The sequence below is a fragment of the Elgaria multicarinata genome, chromosome 6, assembly GCF_023053635.1.
Source record: "Elgaria multicarinata webbii isolate HBS135686 ecotype San Diego chromosome 6, rElgMul1.1.pri, whole genome shotgun sequence".
Lineage (NCBI taxonomy): Eukaryota > Metazoa > Chordata > Lepidosauria > Squamata > Anguidae > Elgaria > Elgaria multicarinata.
This window is the reverse complement of record NC_086176.1, coordinates 104586891-104613395: the sequence shown is the minus strand read 5'-3', so window position 1 is coordinate 104613395 and position 26505 is coordinate 104586891.

Below are 26505 nucleotides of genomic sequence, written 5' to 3'. Positions count from 1 at the left end.
AGCCAGCAGTGCAGCGCAGGTGCTAAAAAAGCAAAGGTGATGTTAAACTGCATTGACAGAAGCACAGGGTCCAGATCATGAGAAGTAATGGTACCACTCCATTCTGTGCTGCTCAGACTGCATCTAAAATACTGGGACCAATTCTGGGTGCCACATTTTAAGAAAGGCATGGCCAAAATAGAGCATATCCAGAAGAGGATGTCCAGGATGGTGAGAGATCTGAAAGGAACCCAAATTCTATGACAAGTTGGAGAACTTCTTTCAGTCCGAGGGCCAAATTCAATTACAGAGACGCTCTTGGGGGAAACATTCCAGTGGTGCCAAAGGCAATGGGGGTGGGATCAAAAGGGGTGAAGCCAAAATACCAAAAATACCAGCATATTGTAGCTTAAAGCAAGTGTTTAGTCATCTGGGCAGTGGAGGCACCTTCAACACTTTGAATAGCTCCTTTAGAGTTCTGATTGATTCTGGTTGAAACCCAGAGTGGATTCACTGCCACACTGACATCAAAGCCACCCCCCTCCACTGCATCAGGGGTACTGTGGAAGGCCAGATTGGGATTCTTGGAGGTTTGGGTTTTGAGGTTTCTTACCCCTGTTCTAAGAGGAACAACTGAAGAGCTGGGTATATTTAGCTCAGAAGCGAGAAGGTTAAGGGGAGATATGATAGCTGTCTTCAAATATTTGAAAAATTGTCCTGCAGAAGATGGAGCAAACTTGTTGAATGGACCTAGAAGTAATGGATATAAAGTGTAACCAAGCAGCTAAACATCAGGAGAAACATCCTAGTGGCCCCATTCAAAAGATACCTTAAACCATGACTTTAACCATGGTGGTTAAGCCAGAAAACCAGGCTGTGTTCAGAATACACCTTAAACCATGGCTTTAACCATGGTGAACAAGACTGTTTGCCATATTCAGCCATAGTTTAAGATGTCTTCTGAACATGGCCCAACTTTCTGGCTTAACCACCGTGGTTAAAGCCATGGTTTAAGGTGTCTTCTGAATGGGGCCAATGTTAAGTATAATAGCCTGCCTTGGGGCATGGGGAGCTCTTCCTTGCTGGAGGTTTTAAGCAGAGGCTGGATGGCCAGTGATCAGGTATGTTGTAGATGCATTCTGCCTAAAGGACATCTTTATGAAGTTCTTCACCAAAACCATTTGCTTCTCCTCTGTCACCAACAAAAAAGATTAAGGTTGTCACAAGGATGATCACTAGGTAAGCCGCCCTTACAATGGGAATTAGACAAATGTATGGGGAATAGGCCTATCAACTATTAGGAGGATAGGTTTATGAGTGATTCACCATGGAGCCCCCTTCTCTTGTGTGATGGGCCCCTTAGCAATTTTAGAATGCTGTGGAGGGCATGATTCACTCCTACTGCTATTCAAGGGCCTTCTATACCCCACTGCTTTGCCTGGACCTTTCCACCATGTTTTCCTGTTTCTCTATGCCTGACTGAAGCAGGTAATCTGGAACTGGGTTGTTTACTATCCAGCTGTATCCTTGTGGAGTCTTGAATTATTGGGCTGTGTATGTGTGTGTCAAGGAGGACTTCCTCTCATTACTTTTATGACAGCCCCCTAGTTTCTATTTTTAGAAGGTTATCCAGACATGATTTAGTGATAAATGACCGAGATGGAACTTGTGGACTTCATTGAGGATCTGCTACTTTCCCCCCAACCAATATTTTGAGCAGTGGTAGGAGTATGGGCTCCTGGGAAGGACCTCAGACATCTGTGTGATGAAATGTATCCACTTCAAGTAGTTTGTTGTTTATTCGTTCAGTCGTTTCCGACTCTTCGTGACTTCATGGACCAGCCCACGCCAGAGCTTTCTGTCGGCCGTTGCCACCCCTAGCTCCCCCAAGGTCAAGTCTGTCACCTCCAGAATATCATCCCTCCATCTTGCCCTTGGTCGGCCCCTCTTCCTTTTGCCTTCCACTTTTCCTAGCATCAGCCTCTTCTCCAGGGTATCCTGTCTTCTCATTAGGTGGCCAAAGTACTTCAGTTTTGCCTTTAATACCATTCCCTCAAGTGAGCAGTCTGGCTTTATTTCCTGGAGTATGGACTGGTTTGATCTTCTTGCAGTCCAAGGCACTCTCAGAATTTTCCTCCAACACCACAGTTCAAAAGCATCTCTCTTCCTTCGCTCAGCTTTCCTTATGGTCCAGCTCTCGCAGCCATAGGTTACTACGGGGAGTACCATTGCTTTAACTATGCAGACCTTTGTTGTCAGTGTGGTGTCTCTGCTCTTAACTATTTTATCAAGATTTGTCATTGCTCTCCTCCCAAGAAGTAAACGTCTTCTGATTTCCTGGCTGCAGTCAGCATCTGCAGTAATCTTTGCGCCCAGAAATACAAAGTCTGTCACTGCCTCCACATTTTCTCCCTCTATTTGCCAGTTGTCAATCAAGCTGGTTGCCATAATCTTGGCTTTTTTGAGGTTTAACTGCAACCCAGCTTTTGCACTTTCTTCTTTCACCTTTGTCATAAGGCTCCTCAGCTCCTCCTCGCTTTCAGCCATCAAAGTGGTGTCATCTGCATATCTGAGATTGTTAATGTTTCTTCCTGCAATTTTAACTCCAGCCTTGGATTCCTCAAGCCCAGCACGTCGCATGATGTGTTCTGCATACAAGCTGAATAGGTAAGGTGAGAGTATACAGCCCTGCCGTGCTCCTTTCCCAATCTTAAACCAGTCCGTTGTTCCATGGTCTGTTCTTACCGTTGCTACTTGTTCGTTATACAGATTCCTCAGGAGGCGGACAAGATGACTTGGTATCCCCATACCACCAAGAACTTGCCACAGTTTGTTATGATCCACACAGTCAAAGGCTTTAGAATCATCAATAAAACAGAAATAGATGTTTTTCTGGAACTCCCTGGCTTTCTCCATTATCCAGCGGATATTGGCAATTTGGTCTCTAGTTCTGCTGCCTTTTCTAAACCCAGCTTGTACATCTGGCAATTCTCGCTCCATGAATTGCTGGAGTCTACCTTGCAGGATCTTGAGCATTACCTTGCTGGCATGTGAAATAAGTGCCACTGTCCGATAGTTTGAACATTCTTTAGTGTTTCCCTTTTTTGGTAAGGGGATATAAGTTGATTTTTTCCAGTCTGATGGCCATTCTTGTGTTTTCCAAATTTGCTGGCATATGGCATGCATCACCTTGACAGCATCATCTTGCAATATTTTAAACAGTTCAGCTGGGATACCGTCGTCTCCTGCTGCCTTGTTATTAGCAATGCTTCTTAAGGCCCATTCAACCTCACTCTTCAGGATGTCTGGCTCTAACTCACTGACCACACCGTCTGAGCTATCCCCGATATTATTATCCTTCCTATACAGATCTTCCGTATATTCTTGCCACCTTTTCTTGATCTCTTCTGTTTCTGTTAGGTCCTTGCCATCTTTGTTTTTGATCATACCCATTTTTGCCTGGAATTTACCTCCGATGTTTCTAATTTTCTGGAAGAGGTCTCTTGTCCTTCCTATTCTATTGTCTTCTTCCACTTCCGCGCATTGCTTGTTTAAAAATAATTCCTTATCTCTTTTGGCTAACCTCTGGAATTTTGCATTTAATTGCGCATATCTCCCCCTATCACTGTTGCCTTTTGCTTTCCTTCTTTCTTGGGCTACTTCCAGTGTCTCAGCAGACAGCCATCTTGTCTTCTTGGTTTTCTTTTTCTTTGGGATGTTTTTTGTTGCCACCTCTTGGACAATGTTGCGAACTTCTGTCCATAGTTCTTCCGGGACCCTATCTACTAAATCTAGTCCCTTAAATCTATTCTTCACTTCCACTGCATATTCATTAGGAATATTAGTGAGCTCATATCTAACTGATCTGTGGGTCTTTCCTATTCTCTTTAGTTTGATTCTAAATTGTGCAATAAGAAGTTTGTGATCTGAACTACAGTCAGCTCCAGGTCTTGTTTTTACTGTCTGTATAGATGTCTGCCACCTTTGGCTGCAAAGGATGTAGTCAATCTGATTTCGGTGTCGGCCATCTTGTGAAGTCCATGTATAAAGCCGTCTTTTCGGTTGTTGGAAGAGAGTGTTTGTTATGCACAGTGAGTTGTCCTGCAGAATTCTATCAGCCTATGTCCCGCTTCATTTTGTTCTCCTAGTCCATGCTTACCTGTAATTCCAGATGTCATTTGACTGCCCACCTTAGTGTTCCAGTCTCCTGTAATGAAAACAACATCTCTTTTTGGTGTGTTATCCAGTAGGTACTGCAGATCCTCATAGAACTGATCTATTTCTGCTTCTTCAGCATCTGTGGTTGGGGCATATATTTGGATCACTGTGATGTTAAATGGCTTACCCTGAATTCGAATTGAAATCATTCTATCATTTTTTGGATTGTATCCAAGCACTGCTTTAGCCACTTTATTATTAATTATGAAGGCTACTCCATTTCTTCTGTGATCCTCTTGTCCACAGTAGTAGATCTGGTGCTGATCTGATGTGAAGTGGCCCATTCCAGTCCATTTCAGTTCACTGACACCCAATATATCTATATTTAATCTTGACATCTCACCAATAACCACATCCAATTTGCCCTGGCTCATAGATCTTACATTCCAGGTTCCTATGGTGTGTTGATCTTTAGAACATTGGATTCGTCGTTCACCACCAGCACCGTCGGCCGCTAGCTGTCCTTTCGGCTTTGAGCTAGCTGCGTCATCACATCTGGAGCTAGTTGAACGTATCCTCTGTTCCTCCCCAGTAGCATTTTGACCATGTTCTGACCTGGGGGTCCTATCTTCCAATGGTATACCGACATATCTCTGGTTGTACTGATCCATTTAGTTTTCATGGCAAGAATACTGGGGTGGGTTGCCATTACCTTCCCCAGGGATCGTATTTAGTCCTACCTCTCTACCATGACCTTCCCGTCTTGGGTGTCCCTTCACGGTTTAGCTCATGGCATCCTTGAGGTGCTCAAGCTCCAGCACCACGACAAGGTAACGATCTCCTTTGCTGGAGACTTCAAGTAGACCTATATGGAAATCTGAGGGCTCATCTACAGCAAGGAGGATATTGCACTATGAAAGTGGTATGAAAGCGGTATATGAAAGGCAGGAGCCACACTACTGCTTTATAGTGGTTTTGAAGTGCACTGACAACTGTTGGGGCCCATTGAAACATACCATATACCGCTTTCTTACCACTTTCATAGTGCAATATCCTGCTTGGTATAGATGTGTCATGGGACCCAACAGTTGTCAGTGCACTTCATTACCACTATAAAGCAGTAGTGTAGATCTTGCAGTGCACTTCAATATCATTATAAAGTAGTAGTGTGGCTCCTGCCTTTTATATACTGCTTTCATACCGCTTTCATAGTGGAATATCCTGCTTGGTGTAGATGAGCCCACAGACTCATAGAATCATAGAATAGTAGAGTTGGAAGGGACCTAAAAGGCCATCGAGTCCAACTGCCTGCTCAGTGCCATACACTGCTTTCATACCACTTTCATAGTGTTATATGCTGCTTGGTGTAGATGTGTCAATGGGCCCCAACAGTTGTCAGTGCACTTCAGTACCACTGTAAAGTAGTAGTGTGGCTCCTGCCTTTCATATGACACTTTCCTACCACTTCCATAGTGGAATATCCTGCTTGGTGTAGATGAGTCCTGAATTTCAGTCTAATATGAATCTAAACATCCTTGCCTACAGAAACCTGGCCCTAATCTACACCAAGCAGGATATAGCACTATGAAAGTGGTATGTAAACGGCAGGATCCACACCAAGCAGGGTATGAAAGTGGTATGAAAGCAGTATACACTATGGCCACATCTAGACCTAAAGTTTATCCTGAGATCATCCAGGGTTCGCCCCTGCCTGAGCCCTGGATCCCCTGTGTGTCACCTAGATGAACAGGTTTGACCCCTGGACGATCCAGATAAACCTTAGGTCTAGCTATGGCCTATGTGTCAATGGCCCCCAACAGTTGTCAGTGCACTTCAGTACCGCTATAAAGCAGTAGTGTGGCTCCTGCCTCTTATATACCATTTTCATATTGCCTTCATAGTGCAATATCCTGCTTGGTGTAGATTAGGCCTTCTCATCCCATTTCCAGATTCTGGCCCATCTCCTGTTCTTGTACTCAAATGTTCAGAGAAGCTTTTCACATGGTCTGCCTTTCCCCATTTCCACAAGCTATTTCCTCTATTTGGTTCATTAAGGCCGAATTTAGAAGGACCTCACTCTGCCTTCTTGGAACAGAATTTGCTGTTCCCATTAAATGTCAGCAACCTATAAACTGTACTGGCTCTGCAGTCTATAGAAAGAGAAAATCACCCACCAAGCTTGGGAAAAATTGTGGTTAGAATGACTTGGAAATACCAAGTAACAGGTGCAGAAAAATAGCCTTGCAACTCCTCCCCCCTGCACCAGTTTCACAACAATTACTAATAAGAAAATAAAAAGTAGTCACTTGCCCACACCATTTTAAAAAAATTCTAATTTCCCTGAGCCATAAAGCGCAAGTAGCAACGTTTCAACATTTAAGCCCGCAATAAGGGTTTCTGGAACGAATCTCAAATAGTCTCTCCACTTAAATTAGTGTAAGGATGCAGTTAGTTGCATCTTTTACCATGAAGGGTGGAGCAATTGTTTCTCCCCCTCACCCGTTTTCCTTCACAGTCATTATTGCCCATCAAATCCTTGAATTCTTTAGGGGCATTTATTTCCTGCAAATTCGGTTGGCTACTGTACAAGCGAAGCAATTAAAATGTGCTACAAATCCCTATACAGAATTTAATGGGGAGGGGAAATGTGTAAGCATAAGCTCCAGGAAACCCCCTCCTACACCCCATGATCACTTACACGCCCCCCAGTTTTCAGAGAGATAAATAAATAAATAAAAAAGCTAGTGGCACCTAGTCATATTATTCTGCCACATCCTCTTCCTACACACACTCACAAACACTTACTCAAAACTCACCTGGGTGTCTATACGCTGCTGCGTTGGCATCCACCACTGTGAGGCAGAAGCGATACTGTTAGACTGCAGGAGGGAGCTCAGGTTATAAGCCGCAGCACTGGTGGCCATTTGGCTTGCTAAGCCCAACCCCTGCCCTGATGAGGAAATGCTTACTGATCCACTTGTATAACCTGAACCGAGGCCATCACTGACACATGAAAAGACAACCTCAGCAGGATCTACACTAATGCCTTAAAACAGTTTATAACAGAAGTCCTGGGGACCAGGACAGTTATCAAAATATTTTCAAAGTGTCATATCCTGCTTGCTGTAGATTTGGCCCGGGTATCTTCAAAGCAAAGGGGAAAGTCCCTGTAAATCAACACTTTTAGAAAGTGCAGTTTCAGGGAAAACACCCATCGTGGCTTCAAGTTGGAGGCAGCATCATATAAATAATGCAGCGCCACTGCACAGCCATGACAGAGTAAACAGGGCGTAAAGCCACTTCCCAAGGAAGGGCGGGACCTACGTTCTGGCTTCAGGCCTTGCTGCTGGCTTCCACCCAGGTCATGTCTACACGTCCTGGTGATCCAGAAGGGAGGGGCGAGATCCTCCCCCTGTGTTCACACATGGCGCGCGACATCCAGGGAGGGAGGAGGAAGTCACGCCTGCCATTTTTTAAAAGAAAGAATACAGGAGCTGGAGCCACACTGCTGCTTTGTAGCGGTATTGAAGTGCATTGACAACTGTTGGGGCCCATTGACACATACCATATACCGCTTTCGTAGTGCTATATCCTGCTTGGTGTGGATTAGGCCTGAGAATGAAGGGTGGAGGAGGAGAGAGTTTGCAGGTGTGGTCGTAAGCAGCAGACTGTCCAGCCCTGCCCAGCCACTGCCAATACTAATGAAGGATGGGAGGAGAGGTTAGGAGACTATAGATCAGCACTGCACAGAGTAAGTGATTTGTTCTTCTCTAGAGAAGGGAGAGAGAACAGACTTTGTTGGCGGTTCACTGTCCCCACTGACCTAAATAAGAAATTGCCTCTGATTATCAGTTTACATAACTGTCCAGACTAATACAATATGCCACGAGAACAAATCAAGAACTAGAAATATATTGCACAGCCAATAATCCAAGCACATGATCTCATCCACAGACTACAAAACAGATCACACAATATATAATATGCAATATACAAAAGAATTAAGCATTTATGAAATTGACTTTTTTTTTTTTAGCCTGTTTTAGAAGGTGGAGTAGAAACGTTTACCCATTTTACAACTGGGGTATGATGGTGAAATTTAATTTAAAAAAAACATTTCTATTGTTTTCTGTTAACACATGAAAAAGGTTCAATATTTGGAACCTAACACAGGTACAAAATTTCAATACCGTGTCTCCAAGATGGGGATAAAGATGATGATGATGATGATGATGATGATGATGATGATGATGATGATAATTCAGGTCCACCCTGAATTCCATTGCTGGCGAACCCAGTAATTAGATGCTAGAAGAGAAACGATAATGCAGAAGAACATTGGATTTTGTCACTTTCAAATGCTGAAAATACTGATACAAGCTGAAACACAGAGGGCTCATCTACACCAAGCAAGATATTCCGCTATGAAAGCAGTATGAAAGCGGTATATGGCAGGAGCCACACTGCTGCTTTATAGTGGTAATGAAGTGCACTGACAACTGTTGGGGCCCATGACACATCTACATCAAGCAGGATGTAGCACTATGAAAGCAGTATGAAAGTGGTATATGGTATATGTCATGGTCCCCAACAGTTGTCAGTGCACTTCAATACCACTATAAAGCAGTAGTGTGGCTCCTGCCTTTTATATACCGCTTTCATAGTGGAATATCCTGCTTGGTGTAGATGAGCCCAGAAGCAAATGCCTCAGGATGGTGTCCTACTACATTTAGGTAGCACTAACATGTGTCCTGTGTATATCTGTAGGCTTATATGTTATTATCTTGATCCAAAGGTCTTTGTCTACACTTGACAGATGTATGTTTAGTCTTGTGTGTGTTGGGGTGGGTTCAGCAATGGCATTTCCTCAAGAAAGGATGGCCAGATATCCAGATATACTTCACTGAGAGAAGGGAATCTGAAATCATACCTGCGGAAGTTGATAGCCCAGTGCCCTGCTCCTGCCCTCTCAATAAAAAATTAAATTCAGCCTAGAGATGGCAAATTAAAGGCCCCCTAGTGGAGAAAATTGTCTAATGTCAAAAACGCTCTGCCAGTAGCAATGTAGTGAATTTTAAATCTCCCTTTTATCTCTGAACAGAAGGAAGGAAACACTGTGGAGAAAGGCCAGAAATGAAGCAGGATATTTCAGTGTCTATCAGCAAGTGGGATATTTCCCCTTCTCCTTTCCTTCTGAGGCTTTCCTTCCAAGTTCGTACCAGACTCCTGAACTTTCTTTTCCTTCGAAAGGTGACTAGGATTTGCTTTCTCCCAAACTCTCACTGCTGTGGCAGAAACGGAGTCTCCAAAGCAACACTTCCCCTCCCAACAACAATATCTGTCATATAGAGGGATTAGCTGTGAAGATCTAGCCGCAGAGCACAAGTATACAAACCGGATAACCCAGGAGGTTCTCTCCAACCCATCTATGAATTATGAATTAGCACTTGTAAATCTTGACTAATATTTGCAGTGGAAACAGCACATCACCCAGATTAGCAAACTTCACAGTGGTTTATTTGCAGCTTTCCAGTGGGTGCAGGACGAAGCAAGCTGGGGGAGAGAAATCCAGTTCAGGAAATTTAAACTCTTCATTAGAAGCTGCTAAAGTTTTCACTTTTGGCCACTGCAGCCGGATCACATCAGGGTTTTCTAAAAAGTATGTTCAATTGGATTCACAGCTTGATTCTGTGCATGTTTATTCTGAAGTCACTCCACTGTGATCAGTGGGGTTTAATTCAATTTAAGTGTGTATAGCATTGGAGCCCCGTTCTCCCTCCTCCCACGCCATGAATAGGATTGTTGTCTTTCAATATTAAATTCTAGGGCTAATTCACATGTTACGTACAAGCAAACTTGGGTGTGCGACTATTTATTTATTTATTCAGTTCATTTCTAATTCTCTGAATAACTAATGTTGGGTGGATTACTACCTGTTAAAAAACTCAAATGTCATTTCAACACACAGTTAAAATATATAATACAATACAAATATTTTAAAGCATAAAATACAATATAATTGTATTTTATTATAAATAAAATATTTATAAATATTTAATTTATAAATAAAAACTTTTTTTTATTTACAGCTAAAAACAGCTAAATACAGCTAAAACCTTTTCTTTTTTCTTAAGCTTTTGAAACTTGATTTTGATCTTACTTTTATACTGTTAGTTTTACTCTACCCTGTGCCTGTTTGGTGCATTCACTTCCCCTTCTTATTGTTTTATTATGATTCTATTAGAATGTAAGCCTATGCAGCAGGGTTTTGCTATTTTATTGTTTTTACTTTGTACAGCACCATGTACACTGATGGAGCTATATAAATAAATAATAATAATAATAATAATAATAATAATAATAATAAACAATAAACATGACGGGAGTGGATAAAACAGCCATAATAACCCAGGTCTCTAAAATGCCTGGGAGAAACTAACAATGTGATCCTATACATCTCTCCTGAGATGTAAGTCCTATTTATGTCAATGAGGCACAATCCCAGGTAAATGGGTATAGGATTACAGCTACAATCCTAAAGATAGGTGGTGGTGGTGGGAGTGAAATAGCAGAAGATGTGCTACTTCCAAGGCCTTCTTGGCTTGCACCAGCCATGGCGGGAAGTGGGGGTGGGTGGGTTTTCCTTGAAAATATGCCCAGAGGAACTGCAGTATTTTGAACACCTCCCACCACTAAAGAGGGGGCATTATCTATGTAATCTCTAGGCTAACATCATTTCTTGGCTTGATTCTGGGGCCTCTCAGTGCAGCAAGAGTGCTTTGGATCCATCAAATCCAAGCCCGTCCCCAAACAAACCCTAACATGCCTTTGAAATACCCCCATTTAGCCTGTACCTGCCTGTACCGCAGGTGGAAACAGTATTGTTGGTTTCCCTAAGACCACAGGGCTTTCCACAGGTATCCTGGGGGTTACCGGGGTATATGGACCTTTCCACTGGCAAAGCTCCTCTCGGGCAGCTGAGGTTCTCCTCCACTTCATGGTAACCTCTTCAGCTAACCTTTGATGGTGGTGGTGGTGGTGGTGGAGGAGGAGGAGGAGGAGGAGGATCGTGGAGCTACAGATATGTGCCTCTGGATTGATGAACATATTTGGAAATGCATATTTGCTACTTTCACATGTTTAGCTGTGTCAAGTCCATTTGAGAACCCAGACATTTTTGACAGATTAACAGCAATGAAAATACAGGGCAGTATCCAATGGTGCTGCTGCACTTCCACTATTTGTGTTGAGCCAGTGGGACCCACGACCAACACAGTGGGACTTATAGCAACCCCAGAAACATGCCAAAACGCTTCTTCCTGGAATGGGAGAGGTCAACGGAGCTCCCTTCTGTGAACTCTGCTCATCTGTTCTATCGCTTTAGGAAGTGCTAGCTTCTCATGGTGTTAGTTGTGGGTCTTGCTGGCTTAGGGGCAGCATTGGATACTGCCTATTACTTTTTAAAAAGGGAAATCCCCTTTATTAAATCATTCACCTTTCATCTTCCTTTTTAAATTCCCAAATCTAGACTTCAGGAAATATCAAGCAGGAAGATAAACTTTTTGTGTGTGACCAAAGTTTTCCCCTTATCCACACTGAATCTTCTTTGGTCGCTTAGGCAGAGCCAAATAGCCCCAAAGAATAAAAATGTTCTGAGCATTTATTTAAAAGAAAATAGCCATTGCCTTTGGTTCAGTGGACCAGGGAGAAGATGGTGAAAGTTGGAGAAGTGCTCCATATGGCAGGAGATTTTTAAGTGAAGAAAAAGCCTATGGAATTAAAAAAAAAAATACCATCACTTAACAACATATTAGTTGACTGAAGTCAATAACGTCCTCCTTCTGGGTGTCTCATTTAAAGTATAATTTTTACAAAAAGGCGATCATGATTATTTCAGTTCCCATTAAACTGCTTTATTAACAAAAGTAAGAAAAAATATTCCGTACAGATTCAAACTAATTAAAACAACCTCCTTATTTGTTTTGACTTTCATTATGCCACTTCTGTTTATAACAGCCTTCCCAGCCTGGTGCACACCAGAGGTGTTGGTCTACAATCTCCATCATTTCCAGCCAGCATGGCCAATGATGGGAGTTGTAGTCCAACACATCTGGAGGTTGTAGAAGGCTAGCTTATAATCTTATGGTGTGTGTCCAAATAGTTGCTTATATACAGATATTTTAAGGGTCATTGTAATTTGGACGGGAGATACTCCTTTCCAATGCAGACAGGTCTTCCTTACTCGCTCTACAGAATGTTTGAAACTATCCTGTTTTAATTGATGGATTTCTAGGTATGTCCTTAGCTTAGGAGTAAGTGCGCTAGTCCCTGGGAGTGCACCCAGGGAATGTTTTTTAAGGCAAACCTTTCCTGAATACTCAATCATAAAGGACATTATTTTTATTCATTTATTTATTGAACACTGTAAACACTGATGCTGAACTCCGCGTTCGGCTTGCCAGACCATGGGAGGGCTGTTGCAAGTGAGGTGGGGGGAATGGGGAGACACTCCTCAAGACGCAGCATTGGTAGGGTTTTGTGGTGACACTAGTTTGAGGAGGGGCTTACGAGGCGATATTAGCCTTCAGGGAGGGGGGGGCTCTTGGCAGAGTGTGGCTCCTGGCAGAGCGGCTCCCAGAAGACCAATTCCTTTTTGCTCTTGTTACTGGGATCAACGGTGTGCTGTCAAGGGTGGAAGCAGCAGAGCAGCTGGAGGGTCGTTCCCACCACGTGGGCAACACTTTAGTACGGTGCACACCTGTTATCATTTACATGCACCTCAGTCGGCAGCCACTCCAGCAGAAGTCTAGTGACTGAGGGGATGCCACTCCCAGCAGAGCGATTCCTTTTCTCTCCTGCTGCCAGGAACAACGGTGCTCACTTGGAGGCAGCAGTTCTTTGGTGCAGTGGTGGAGCAGTCGGAGGGCAGCTGGAGAACCGTACCCACCGTGTCTTGATCCCACTCTGGATCTCTACTCAATGGCCCTCTCAATTCAGCACTTAGTGCTTGAGACATTAGGGTGTGCTTGGGGACACCCGGCACACCCCTTGTGCATGCCTACGCTCTAGCCGGGCTTGGCGTCTGATGTTTTAAGCTTTGGGCTGGCACATGTGCCCCACAAATGCACCTACTTGTATTTATTTATTTTATTTATTACATTTTTATACCGCCCAATAGTCGAAACTCTCTGGGCGGTTCACAAAAAACCGTAAGATAGCAGCTCCATTGGATGTTTGAAGCAGCAGGTTGACATGTTTCCAATACAACATATTTATACAGGAATAAAGACCTTTATCTGATACTGCAAGCAGTAGTTTGGTGCACCTACCTGATAGGTGCACCAGCATTTCGGTCCAACATTTCAATCTCAGCAAGTTGCTATCCCCACCCATGTTCACATCCATGTATGCTTGGATATTGCTTCCATGCATTTTCATCTTAGCATTTCAAGAGCTTGGCATTTAAGGGGACAGGCTGGCATACATGATCAGGAGCAGATTTTCTCCCAAGGAGTCTCCCCCTCCCCTACATCAGTCCATGTTTCTCTTGTACTTTATTTGTAGCATTTTTACCCTGCTTTTCAGCTGAAAAAGACTCCCAGGGTGGCTTACAAAGATTAATAATAAGACTTCAGACTTCCCATCTAAAAGACCACAACACAAAAGGAAAAGGGATTGGGAGGGAGGAGGAAAAAAGCAACTCAGGCATTGGTTCTTAGTTGCACAGTTTTTATAGGTGTTCTTTCGGGCAGGGAAAGGCTATTGGGAAGTATAGAAATGTATTAAATAAATAAATAAATAAAGCAAGCAAGCTCCTGGCAGCTGTTCCTTCTTTGGCCAACATATAGGGCCAGGCTGGTCACCCTCTTGCTGTGAAATTCTCCTGGGAGGAAGGTGGTGCAGCATCCCAGTGGCCCTTAAGCCCCTGGTCAATGGATTAAGCCAGAGCACTCTGTCTTTCCACTCTGCAGCCTCAGGGTGGCCATCACTTGGAGTGGATTGTTATTTTTGTAACCTTCTGGCCAATGGATGGTTCTAAGGTTGGTGGTCTTCCTGACCATGATGTTCTTCAGGAGAGGCAGGATGGACCTTTGTTAATCTGTCTGATGGAAGGTTCATCTAGTTGATTCATGTTCCCAATTTTAAATCACCCCCTCAAGCTGCTATTAGCGGCAAAGAGGATAAATGACCTTATACCTGCCCTCCTTTTTCCTTTCCTGCTGTAGCCGAATGGCAGCTTCAGGAGAGCATTTAAGTTGTAAAAATGGCAGCATAGGGGAGAGGTTAAACCAGGGTGGGCTCCAGGCTTAGTGCACTCTGATGAGCCTTATGCTTTAAGGTGGGTTCCTGCATTGAGCAGGGGTTGGACTCGATGGCCTTATAGGCCCCTTCCAACTCTACTGTTCTATGATTCCATGCCCGTGGGCCCCCTTGGGAGGCTTACCCAGCAGAGGTGGTGGCGCTCCTCCAGTCAGCACTTGGTGGCTGAGACTGTAATCTCCCACAATGCCCTGATTTAGCATTGCTCTGAGGCGCTGTGGGAAATTAATATGGTATTTTTCCACAATGCGCTGTAGTGACACTACATTAGGGGCTTTCCTGGCTGCTCACTGCCGAGCACTGGGTGGGTGGATGGGAATGATGTACTCCAACGCTGAGTTATGGCCTCACGGCTCAAAGCCTCCCTGTCAATGAGGTAGAACCATTCTCACATCAGCTGCACCACCCTCTCTCTACAGGGCAGTAGCCAGGAATCCAAGGAGGCTCTTCAGGCCAGATGGGGAACCTGCATGGAACAGAGGTTCCCTGATGGAAAGGGATTTTTGCTTCCTCTATTTACCATCCAATGACACCTATGTACTTCTGGAGAGTAGGGTCATCCCAAGACAAGTGCCCAATCGCTTGCATGTTCACATTTTGCCCTTGAGAGCCATGAGATTTAAAAGAAAACCACAACCCTGAGGTGGGTCGAGCAACCCTTCCAATTCTAGAACATTTTTAAGTAATCTGAAATTTTAAGTAATTGGAAAGCTGATTCGTACCTGTCCGTAAAACCTTACAGGAGGGCAGCAAATCGAAAAATGGAACTGGTAAAGTGAAGCGAGCGGAGAAGCTGTGTTGAACGCACAGCCTACTGCTATTAGATTTCCATTTTTCTACCAGTACCTCTTAGCAGCATCAGAGCTTAACACCTGGTTCGGTCCACGGCGGCAACGCGGCGTCTCTACAGTGGTAACAATTTGGAAGCAGGATGCTAAACAAGATATATACATGATGTCAAATATTGGCTGCGCACTTCTAAGCCAATCACTTCTAAATAAATTAACCATGGCACTGCCTAATATGATCCACCTGCTTTCTTCCCTGTGTTGTTCCAGACCCTACCTGAACCCCCCTTTGATTAAATGTCAAAAGCATGCCTTTTGCCTGCAGATTTCACTGAAGGCGGATAACAGAAAGGTTCCTCCTGTGACTCCATAAAACTGAAATAAATTCCACTGGCATCTTGTAAATTTTTATTTTCTACAATGACTGCAGGCCCCATCTGCGACCCAGCTGTTATTAGAAGGGAAAGCATTGGCCCTTCTGCATTACAAAACAGCATAGAACAGTAATTGCCAGTGGAAGAGATTAAGTGTAGACACTAAAAATGTTTACTCGCAATGAATATGCATAACGATGGGTAGGAAACAGCACTGGAAGATTAAAAAGAGAGAAGGGTTTGTTTACAAGGCTGGGAAAAAAAGAGTGGAATGTCAGTTGGCCCCGAGCCTGAAATAGGAACGAAAAACCTTTGGGCAAAGCATTAGGGAGAAAAACAGATGGTTTGTGAACCTTTTATTAGATAGAAAAATCATTAATCAAGCCCAGGCTGGAAATGGCAGGGTTTTTCGTAGTTCATATTTTAGTTTATTTTTTCTTAAAGTGACAGCATGCCTTTTGCCTCCCTTGTCCCCCCCCCCCACTTTTTGTGTGTGTGACAAACCCATGGCACAGATCGTTTTCCGATAATGCATTTTTATTTTAACATTCCGGCTCAGAAGCATGTCTAACTTGAAGCCCGGACTACAACGCCAAGCTGTTTTGCAAAGGAAATCCCTCAGTAGGGTTTCGTGTTTCAGCACCTGTTTTGCCTGTACAGCAAAGCAGTTAAAAAAAAACCAAACAACAAAAAAACCAGAAGGAAAAGAGTGGGAAATATATCGGCCTGTTATAATAATTTTTTTTTAATGGCTGTTTCATTTTAGAGGGCAACAAATGCCTGCAAACTGTCTTCTGCAGGCAAACCCAGCTGTAGACACATCAGGGCTTTCTCCCTTTGTTCTATTGCAAAATATACAATAGTCGGGAGGTCTGGAAATGTTTGGAGACATGCCTCATGCTCACTGCTGCAAAGAAAAACTCAAAAAGGTCCACTTAAATGTCAAGAAAAGAAAACATGTGTGTATGAGGATCCCAGCAGCAAGGGGGCATGACCTTTGAACTTTTGCATGCCTCTGCCTTCGCAGAGGCCTGGATGCCATTGAGATGGATGAACATCTGTCTGATCTATACCACTTCAGACTGCAAGTGGAGGCTCATTAAATGTGTCTTTTTCTTCTTGTTGTTGTTTCGATCCCTGCCCACAGAAAGCTAGCATGTCAGGGAAAATGCTAGGCTAGAACCTCCCTAACATGCAGACTTTCTTTTTTTATGGGAGGGATTTTTGCCCTCATGGATGAACATTCAAACTAGAGCTGTGCGCAAGCAGCGTCTTGAAATTCTCCACCCTCTTTGTGCGCAGAGAAATTGGTAGTGGTGGTGGTGGGTACAATTTCACTGAATTTCTCCTGGGAGAGGAGAAATTCTCCAACCTTTTCTCACAGGTAGGCATCACCATTGGCAAGGGTAGTAGATAGCTTCTTTCTTTCTCCCTAAGGGTTTTTGGGTTATTTTGCACTGCCCCTGCAAATGGCAACAGCATCAACTGTATTGGCAGCCCGGCCCCCATTTTGCATCCTCCACAATGCCCCATATACCTAGCATCATTCTATGGCATGATGCAGCCAACACACACACACACACACACACACACACACACACACACACACACATAATGGTGAAGAAAATTCTTCAAAGTCTTCTTTCATTTCTAGTGAGCAAGAAAAAAAGAGAGACTTTTCTGAGAAACATGTATTCTGTGAAATTTTGGCCTTAGCTAGACCTAAGGATTATCCCAGGCAAATAGAGGGGTCAACCCTGCCTGCTCCCGGGATCCCCTGTGTGTCATTTGGATGCACAGGGATGATCCCAGGACAATCCCGGGATATAGGCCTGGTCTAGCCATGGCCTCTGGCTCATTATTATTATTATTATTATTATTATTATTATTATTATTATTATTTCTATACTGCCCCATAGCTGAAGCTCTCTGGGTGGTTTACAGTTTTCTTCTCCTTGAAAGAGGCATCCATTTTTTTTTTGGCCTCATTCTCAGGGCAGTTTATAATTTATTTTGAATATGTGGTGTTTTGGGCCTTACCTAATCACTGTGAGGTGGCTGAGGGTACTGTCTGTATTTTTCTTTTTATTGTACATCTCACCATTGACTGCCATTCCTTATGTGAAAAGGCCCTATGGGAAGAATAAATTCATGATGTCTTCTCCTGGGCAGGAAGTGCAGGAAGCCAAGGAGGCTACTGTCTGTCAGAGAGATGGTTGTACAATGAAAGACAAGACACTCTCAGAGGGCTTCCACACACAGTCTTCGGGGCGCCCCGAAAGCGCTTCAGGGCGCCCCGAAACTCCTAGTGTAGCTACCTGGTCAGAAGAGACGGAGGAAGAGGCGGCGGCGGCGAAAAGTTCCGCCCGCCTCCTCCTGCTGCCGGCGAAAGAGCCATCCGGGTTGGAGAGCTCGGCGGAAGAAGGCGGGCTCTTCCGCCGAGCTCTCCAACCCAGGTGGCTCTTTCGCTGGCAGCAGGAGGCCGACGGGGAGTTGGGCTTGGCGGCAAGGAAGCCGCCGAGCCCTGGGAACTTTTTCTGCTGCCGCCGCTGCCTCTTCCTCCATCTCTTCTGACCAGGTAGCTACACTAGGAGTTTCGGGGCGCCCTGAAGCGCTTTCGGGGCGCCCCGAAGACTGTGTGTGGAAGCCCTCACACACTCTCCTCAGCCATCTCATAAGTAAGGTAAGCACAAGAACCCTGAACCAAACCCATGAGAATTCCCCCCAAATTTCTTTTCCTTTGAATTTCTTTTCGAAAGCAATTTCTTTTCTATCAAGTTGAATGAGAATGGTTGAAATTTCCATGGGAGAAATTTTTGGCACAGCACTAACTGAAACATGCAAACCCTCACCCACAATCTTAGTGTAATTGTTTTTTGGTCACCAATATGCACACTAAATCCACGGGTATAAATTCAAAAATTATATATATTATATTTTATTTAGTGTTGTTCCCACCTCGATCCAGAGGGAGAGGCTAGAAATAAATAAATAATTTATTATTATTATTATTATTATTATTATTATTATTATTATTATTCTGCAATTGAAAGATACAGTATGAAGTCAAGCCTATAAATGCTTTGCAGATCTCTTCAGCTCAAATTAGAATTTGGGATTCTCTTGATTTGGTGGTGTAGGTAGTGATGAACATGCATATTTGCACCCAGAGCTTTATCAAAGTTGCTCATGAACTGGGATTATTTCACTCTATTCTCTCAATGTTACTGTGAAGTAGGATAGCCCTATTATAATGCCCTGAACATTATATACAGTTTAAGTATACATGTTCTAAAAGGTAGGTGTGCCGGACTAGCTCAAGACATTTTGCTATCTGAAGCAGAGCAGCAAATGGTGCTCCCCAATCAAGTTGCATAATATCCAAAGCCAGCCAAGGCAGGATCTACACTACTGCTTATAACGGTTTATAATGGTTATGACAACTGTTCAGGCCCAGGACACATTACATATACCATTTTCATAACGTTTTTGAAGTGTTATATCCTGCTTGGTGTAGATCGGGCCCAAGTTATTTGCAGAAAATCCTATAAGAATGTAAGAAGAGCCATGTTGGATTAGACCAAAGGCCTTGCTATACCTACCGCATAATCCGCTGGTGAGGAGCTGTCAGCCCTCGCAAGAAGTAGCGCAGACTGTTGCTCCTTTCCACATGTCAGACGCGACGGGCTGCACGAAAGCCCCGTCGCGTCCGCCATTTTGTTTGTAGTTTTAAAGGGGACGGATGCGCAGGAGCACACCAGCTCTTAAGGTAAGGTTTTTTTTTAAAAAGGTTCCCCGCTCCCCAGGCTCTGATTCTCCCCCCTGGCTCCGATTCTCCCCTGGCTCCAATTCCACCCGGGCTCCGATCTTCCCCCCATCTCCCCCAGGCTCCAATCTTCCCCCCCATCTCCCCCGGGCTCCGATCTTTTCCCCCCATCTCCCCTGGGCTCCGATCTTTTCCCCCCATCTCCCCCAGGTTCTGAACTTTTCCCCCCATCTCCCCCGGGCTCTGATCTTCCCCCCATCTCCCCCGGGCTCCGATGTTTTCCCCCCATCTTCCCCGGGCTCTGATCTTTTCCCCCCATCTCCCCCAGGCTCCGATCTTCCCCCCATCTCCCCCGGGCTCCCATCTTACCCCTCCAGCTCCCCCCAGCTCCCATCTTACCCCTCCATGTCCCCCGGCTCCGATCTCTCCCCCCCATCTTCCCCTGGGTCTGATGGGCCCAGCGCTCCTGTGGAGCGCTGCACCCCGTCCGCTGCTTTTCCCAGCTACTTGCGTGTAATTGCGGTAGCCAGGAAAAGTGGCGGAACAGGCTACACGCTTGCGGTCTCGGCCTCAATCTGAGACCGCGGGAAATACAGGGCTACAACTGCAGCCAGATCCCCCGGGCCCAGGCAGGGTTGACCCCTGCCTGAGCCCGGGAGCCCCTGTGCATCATCTGGACGCACAGGGGCAAGCCTGGGTGTTAGCCTGGGCTAACCCCTGGTCTAGCAAGGCCCCAAGGGTCCATCTTGTCCAGCACTCTGTTCACACAGTGGCCAACCAGCTGTTGACCAGGACATCCACAAGAAGTACACAAATGCAAAGAGCACCCTTCCAACCATGTTCCTCAGCAACCATGTTCCTCAGCAACATGTTCCTCAGCAACTGCCTCTGATCCTGGAGGCAGCACGTAGCCCTCAGGACTGGAAGCCATGGCTAGCCTTCTCCTCCAGGAATGTATCCAACCAGCTTTTAAAACCTCCAAAGTGGGAGCCATCACTACATATTGTGATGGCGAATTCCACAGTTTAAGTATGCATTGTGTGAAGAAGCACTTCCTTGTATCTGCCCTTAATCACCCGCCACTCAGCTTCATGGGATGACATGGGTTCTGGTATTGTGAGAGGGGAATGTGTCTCCCTATCCACATTCTCCACACCATGCATAATGGCGCATGAGTGCTCTTCCCATCCCAGGCAACAGAAAAAACAACAATAAAAAGTAAATAACTAACCATTTGCTGCCCTGTTATGACATTCAAAAATCTGCTGCTTAGGCGACTGCCTCACTCTGCCTCATGGTAGGGTGGGACCTAGGGTGACCATATTTGGGAAACCAAAAAAGAGGACACCTAGTGTGTGTTGGGGAAGCAGCTTTCTGAGTCCTGCAGAAAGTACATTATTCCCCCACCACCTTAGAATCACAGAATCATAGAATAGCAGAGTTGGAAGGGGCCTACAAGGCTATCGAGTCCAACCCCCTGCTCAATGCAGGAATCCACCCTAAAGCATCCCCGACAGATGGTTGTCCAGCTGCCTCTTGAAGGCCTCTAGTGTGGGAGAGCCCACAACCTCCCTAGGTAACTGATTCCACCGTCGCACTGCTCTAACAGGAAGTTTTTCCTGATGTCCAGCCGGAATCTGGCTTCCTTTAACTTGAGCCCGTTATTCCGTGTCCTGCACTCTGGGAGGATCGAGAAGAGATCCTGGCCCTCCTTTGTGTGACAACCTTTTAAGTATTTGAAGAGTGCTATCATGTCTCCCCTCAACCTTAAAGAACCCGATTGGAGTGGAGGAGGGGAAAGGATTTCATTCTGCACCACCACCATCCACTCCAATTGGGGCCTTTTCTATAATGTCCACGAATGACCCACTTTCCCCTTTAAGACCTCAATTGGAGCTCAGGGTGGAGGAATGATGTGCCTCAAGAAAGCATGTCATTCCCTCCTGCCATGCTAATGGCAGCCTTAAAGAGGAAGGTGTGTCATTCCAGGACATTATTGAAAATTATAGAAAATCCCCCCTGACACCATGGAAAGAACAAAAACCAGGACAAATCCGGGGAAATCCTGACAGTTGGTCACCCTAGTGGGACCTATAAATGCATTTATGTAAGACAACGAAGCTTTCACACAGTAGAATTGGGTTCAAGAAGGGAAAGAAAGAGGGGTTTGCAAACTAGAAAGGATGCCTGTGTCAAACCCATTCTCAAAAGAGAGTCAAACAAAATTCTTCTTCAGCCCAGATGGGAGTCTGAGCCAGAGAACAATAGGAAGCTTTCCTGGAAGATAAATGGTTTGCAACACCCAGGGAGAAGATTCCTCATAGTCAAGCAAATCCCTGTTCAGCAAGGGACCCTCCCACCTAGCCTTGGAGATACCTGAGGGGGAGTGTGTCTCTGAGGCTGCTCTTCTTCGGGTTTGGCAGCTGGAAATTGTGCAACCTGACAGAGTTGCTAAAAACGCACTCCCAGCTGCAAAACTGCCAGGCCAGAGCCTGCAGGAGCAAAATTTGAGGGTCTGGCCTCTTAACCCCTCCCCCAGTCAATGTGAGGCACTCCGCTTCATTGAATAGGGGCAGATTAAAAGACTTAATAGGTAGGTTATTTTTCCAGTCTATGGATTGGCTCAGAAATACAAACTTCTGAACTTTTTTGTTTCCGAACTTGGATCATTTCAAAGTGAGCTTGGGCAGGCTCACCCATCTCTAGTTTTCTCAATAAAGTTGTAGTAAGACCAAACAAGATGTGATGGAAAAGATCTGCGCCCCAGCTCTCTTGCAATTTCCATCTAACCATTAGTTGCCCAATGTGACTGATTTGAAGATCACAGAATTGGTGCTATACAAGGGGATTTTTTAACACACACACACACACACACACACTTACCTCTCATGCCAGATTCCCAATCTAAGTTAGTATTAGCTCAGCAAGAGGAAATATCCAGGTACCTGTGTGTTGTGTGTGTACTTTTCCACTTGTAGCTGGGAAGGAGTTCTTAGATCAGAGAAATGGTGCAGGTGGAAAGGGTTAAACATCTCATCCTCTGGCGCCTTTTCCCCTATCTTCAAAGTAGGTATGTACAGCTGTAAATCAGTCAAAAATATGGAAAATCCTGATCATGGATCTTCCATATAATTCCTAGTTCAGTCCAGACAGTGTTGGACTATATCTCCCACCATTCCCATGGAGCTCCAGACTGTTTGAACTCACTTCTGGTATCCTAAAAGGTCTTCACCCCAATCAAGATGTGAGGGAGGATTACCTGGAATTACTCTATGATGAAGGGAATGTTAAGTTCCTTGTGTATGCTAAATGACTCCCTCTCCTTTATTATGATTTCACATGTATTGATGCAGGACGTCAGGGCGGAAAACAGGCCCTGGCTCAAATTAGAAGGTGCCGCTAATCCCATCAGCAGGATTCAGAAATTAAGACCTGGATAGGTGTGTGCAAGAATGTTTCATTTTATGACTCCATTCATTTTTGCTACACCTGATATCCTTGGTGTTTCCCACCCCCTTAAAATCACATTTATTTTGTTAACATTATATTCATTTTGTTACTCACTTTTGCTTCCATTCCATCTCCTCTCTTGCTTTAACTTGTTTATTTTAGCTACTGCCTGCACAATAGAGTGAATTTTGACAGCCAGTTCATGGCAGCTACCATTTTCTTTTCCTTTAATGTCCCAGGGCATTATGTCGGTAGAATGGCAGTTCACACACACACAGAGACACACAAAAGTGTTCTCCACGGGTGCTATCAATTTATCATTGGAATGCACTTGGATGTTGCCACATCCAGGGCATTCTGGGAAATAAATTTGCTACCACCAAGAGGTAGCTGACAAATTTTGTGTCCACCTAAGTGTGAGCCCACTGAATGGATGACAAATGGGTAGGAATGAGATAATAAAAATGAACCCCATTGTACCTATTTTTTACTGATAGCATTCATGAATGAATGAATTGCATGAAATTTGTTAATGAATGAATGGCATGAAAATTGCATCAAATAGATCCCGTTGGGTTCAAGTTTTCATTCTAACTTATCTGCACATTCCCTTGCAGGTCTCCTCTAGCCTTTGGTGGGAAAGGCAAGACTTGTAAACGGCCCTTGGTTTAAGAGTGTCAGAAAAGAAAGAGCAAAACTCAGGGTAAGAACTTCTGAATTCAAAATGCACCTCTTAATATCAAATTGATTAGATTCAATGAGATGTCTTTTGTTGGAGGGGCGTGGAATGATCTGGGACATCTCAGGCTTCAGTGTGGTTGAAACTAAGTGAATATGAGCTTGGTTATGTCTCTGGAGGGCACACCACTAAGATTTGCATCTTTGGCCTAATCTACACCAAGCAGGATACACCAAGCGGTATGAACTCGCTATATAAAAGGCAGGAGCCACACTGCTGCTTTATAGTGGTATTGAACTGTTGGGGCCCATTGACACATACCATATACCACTTTCATACTGCTATATCCTGCTTGGTGTGGCTCCTGCCTTTTATATACCACTTTCATACTGATTTCATGGTGCAATATCCTGCTTGGTGTAGATTAGGCCTTTGAATGGGTTAATATAAATATAATACATAAAGATTCTTTTTCTTAAACAAACAATGACTTTCACTTTCTTGTTGTCTGTATTGGAAATTCAGCATATTTATGTCCATGTGCAATTAAACTGCTCTGGTTTTAAAAGAAATACACCACTTTTGATTTTTGAAAAAAGCAGAAAAATTGACAAATCACATTTTCAGCGACACAGCATTTTTCACATTTGGAACATGCAACGAAGTAGCCATTTGCCTGATTTTCAGTTACAACACAGAGCCAGTTCACACTTTAATTATACTGTACACTTTTACTCCCCCTTCCTCTGTTTGAACCTTGTATTATGTGAGCGTAGAACCAGTGGAATATCAGGGAAGCCACTTAGGGAATCTTTACACTACAAACATAAACTGGTTGAATATTCATTCCCTCTCTGTGGATGTGTTGTCTGTTGCACCTTGACTATTTAATTCAGGCTACACTGTAGGTTGACTGTATTACTTACAAGGACATGACAGGGGGCATAACACAGGCCTGTGCAAGGTCTCTCCTTGTCTAAGGGGTGAGGGTGGTGTGTGTGTGTGTCTAGAGACGGTTGTCTTTAATGGAACCGTGCACATTAATTCACTGTGCCTCAATATGAAATGGCAGAGATGTATTTATTTAAACTGCTTCTGTGCCACCTGACATCCCAGGGTTTCCAAGTGGTTTATGTAACAACACATACAGTTCAAAATAAAAACAGTATAAAACAATGAATACAATTAAAACATTGCAACAAAAGTGGTAAGACAGAGCAGTGTCATGACTGATCATAAGTAAGGGAAAACCTGAGTGAACGAATGTGCTTTCAAGAGGCATTTGAAAACTCCAAATATGCTATCCAAGGTGCACCTTCGATGGCTCTTTTAGACCTCTGATTGGTCCTGACTGAAACCCAGAACAGATCCACCACCCCACTGACATCAGAGACACCAGCTTCCACTGTCCTGGCCCAGACCAAGATGATAGTTCTATGAGTGGGCCTGCCAAGGTCATCTCAAGAGGTGAAGGGCAAGGTGGTGGCCGCATCCTCCAAAGCATGTGCAGATAACAACTGGACTGACCGTTGAACCTGACTTCAGCACTGGCAATGCAAGAATATCCTCCACAGCACCTGAGGGTAGCAGGTTATTTTAGGGGGTATCGGGCAGGTTGGGAAGCACAAGATTCAGATGTGAGAGCCAGCTATTTCAGAACCCTGCAAAGGTGCCTGCGTTTGCATCACCTATATGTAAACGTTGCCTTTGATGTACATCGAAATGTTGCCTCGGTATTATTTCCCCCTTAATTTTGGTTTTAGAAGGCTCTATTTGAAAATGCCTGTCCAAATCAACCTTAGAGAAGGCATCAGTAAGATGGAAGCATCGATACCTAGAGCGGCTTGAATCTTTCTCATCCACCCCTCTCGATCATTCCCACTTTCAGTGGTGCTGTGCAGAGTAAAGTAAAAGAGAGGCTCCCTACTCCTAAAATTAGACAAGAAAAACAACCAGGGGAGGCATAGGGAAAGAAGGGTTAGACATCAAGATTGTAATTACCCCGGAGGAGCTGCCTACACATTTCCTAATTTCTTTTAAATTTGAACACTGAGATGAACTTTGCAAAACATATCAGCTTCATCAGAAACGGAGTGGGAAAGGGAAAAAAAGACGTGGGGGAGGAGGACCGATGAAGGGAGCACAGAGTGATCTTTGTAAGAAATAGTAGCTCTGATTGCTGGTGTCGTATGTGTTGCGGCACGTCATTAATAACAGTGATCAAAAGAGAGAGAACATTTTGGCAGCTGCGGTGAATTATTAGATAAATTGGAATTTTAAAATGAGTTCAGAATTTCTATAGGAAAAGACAGCTCCGTGAAGTACAGGTTGGGCTTCGGGATGAAATCCCTGAAGATATTGAAAGAGCCAGGAGTAAAACAGAAGTTCTCTTTCCCATATTCCTTTTCCCTCCCTTCAAATATATTGAGAAAAATCATGCGGATATTACAAAGGGGCGGGGGAGGAAGACAGAGGAATGCTTAGAAACGTCCAAGTCAGCTCTGCATTAATGCATTCTCAAGGTGTAGCCAGGTTTTGAAAGGACCCCGGCATCCAAGAAATGTCCGTTCAACACAAGCTGATGGTAATTTTTGTTGATGGGAGTCATGGTTGGCTGGAGACAAGAGGCTTGTGTGTTTCACAGTCCAAGGGGTGTGTCCCAGGTTCCTTTGGATCTCACAGAGGATGCTGGCGATGGTGTAACTCATGGGTCGTATGCAGCTGTGTAATGTGAATGTAATTTGAACATCCCCTATTACTCATTTTTCTCTGGTTTAGTACAGATGCTCGGTGGCTTTCGTATTACTGCCTGTGGGAGCAATGTGGATTGTGCTCAGGCTTTTTAAAATTTTCCAAATGGTTTATTCAAAATGGTGGCTGTGGTGTCCCAAGAGTTATTTAACCCACACTGGTTTGTCGGCTCCTGGAGAGATTGTGTGCCAGCTCCTGGAGAGATTTCTCTACTGTGCTGTCAAGGACACAATCTTGCTG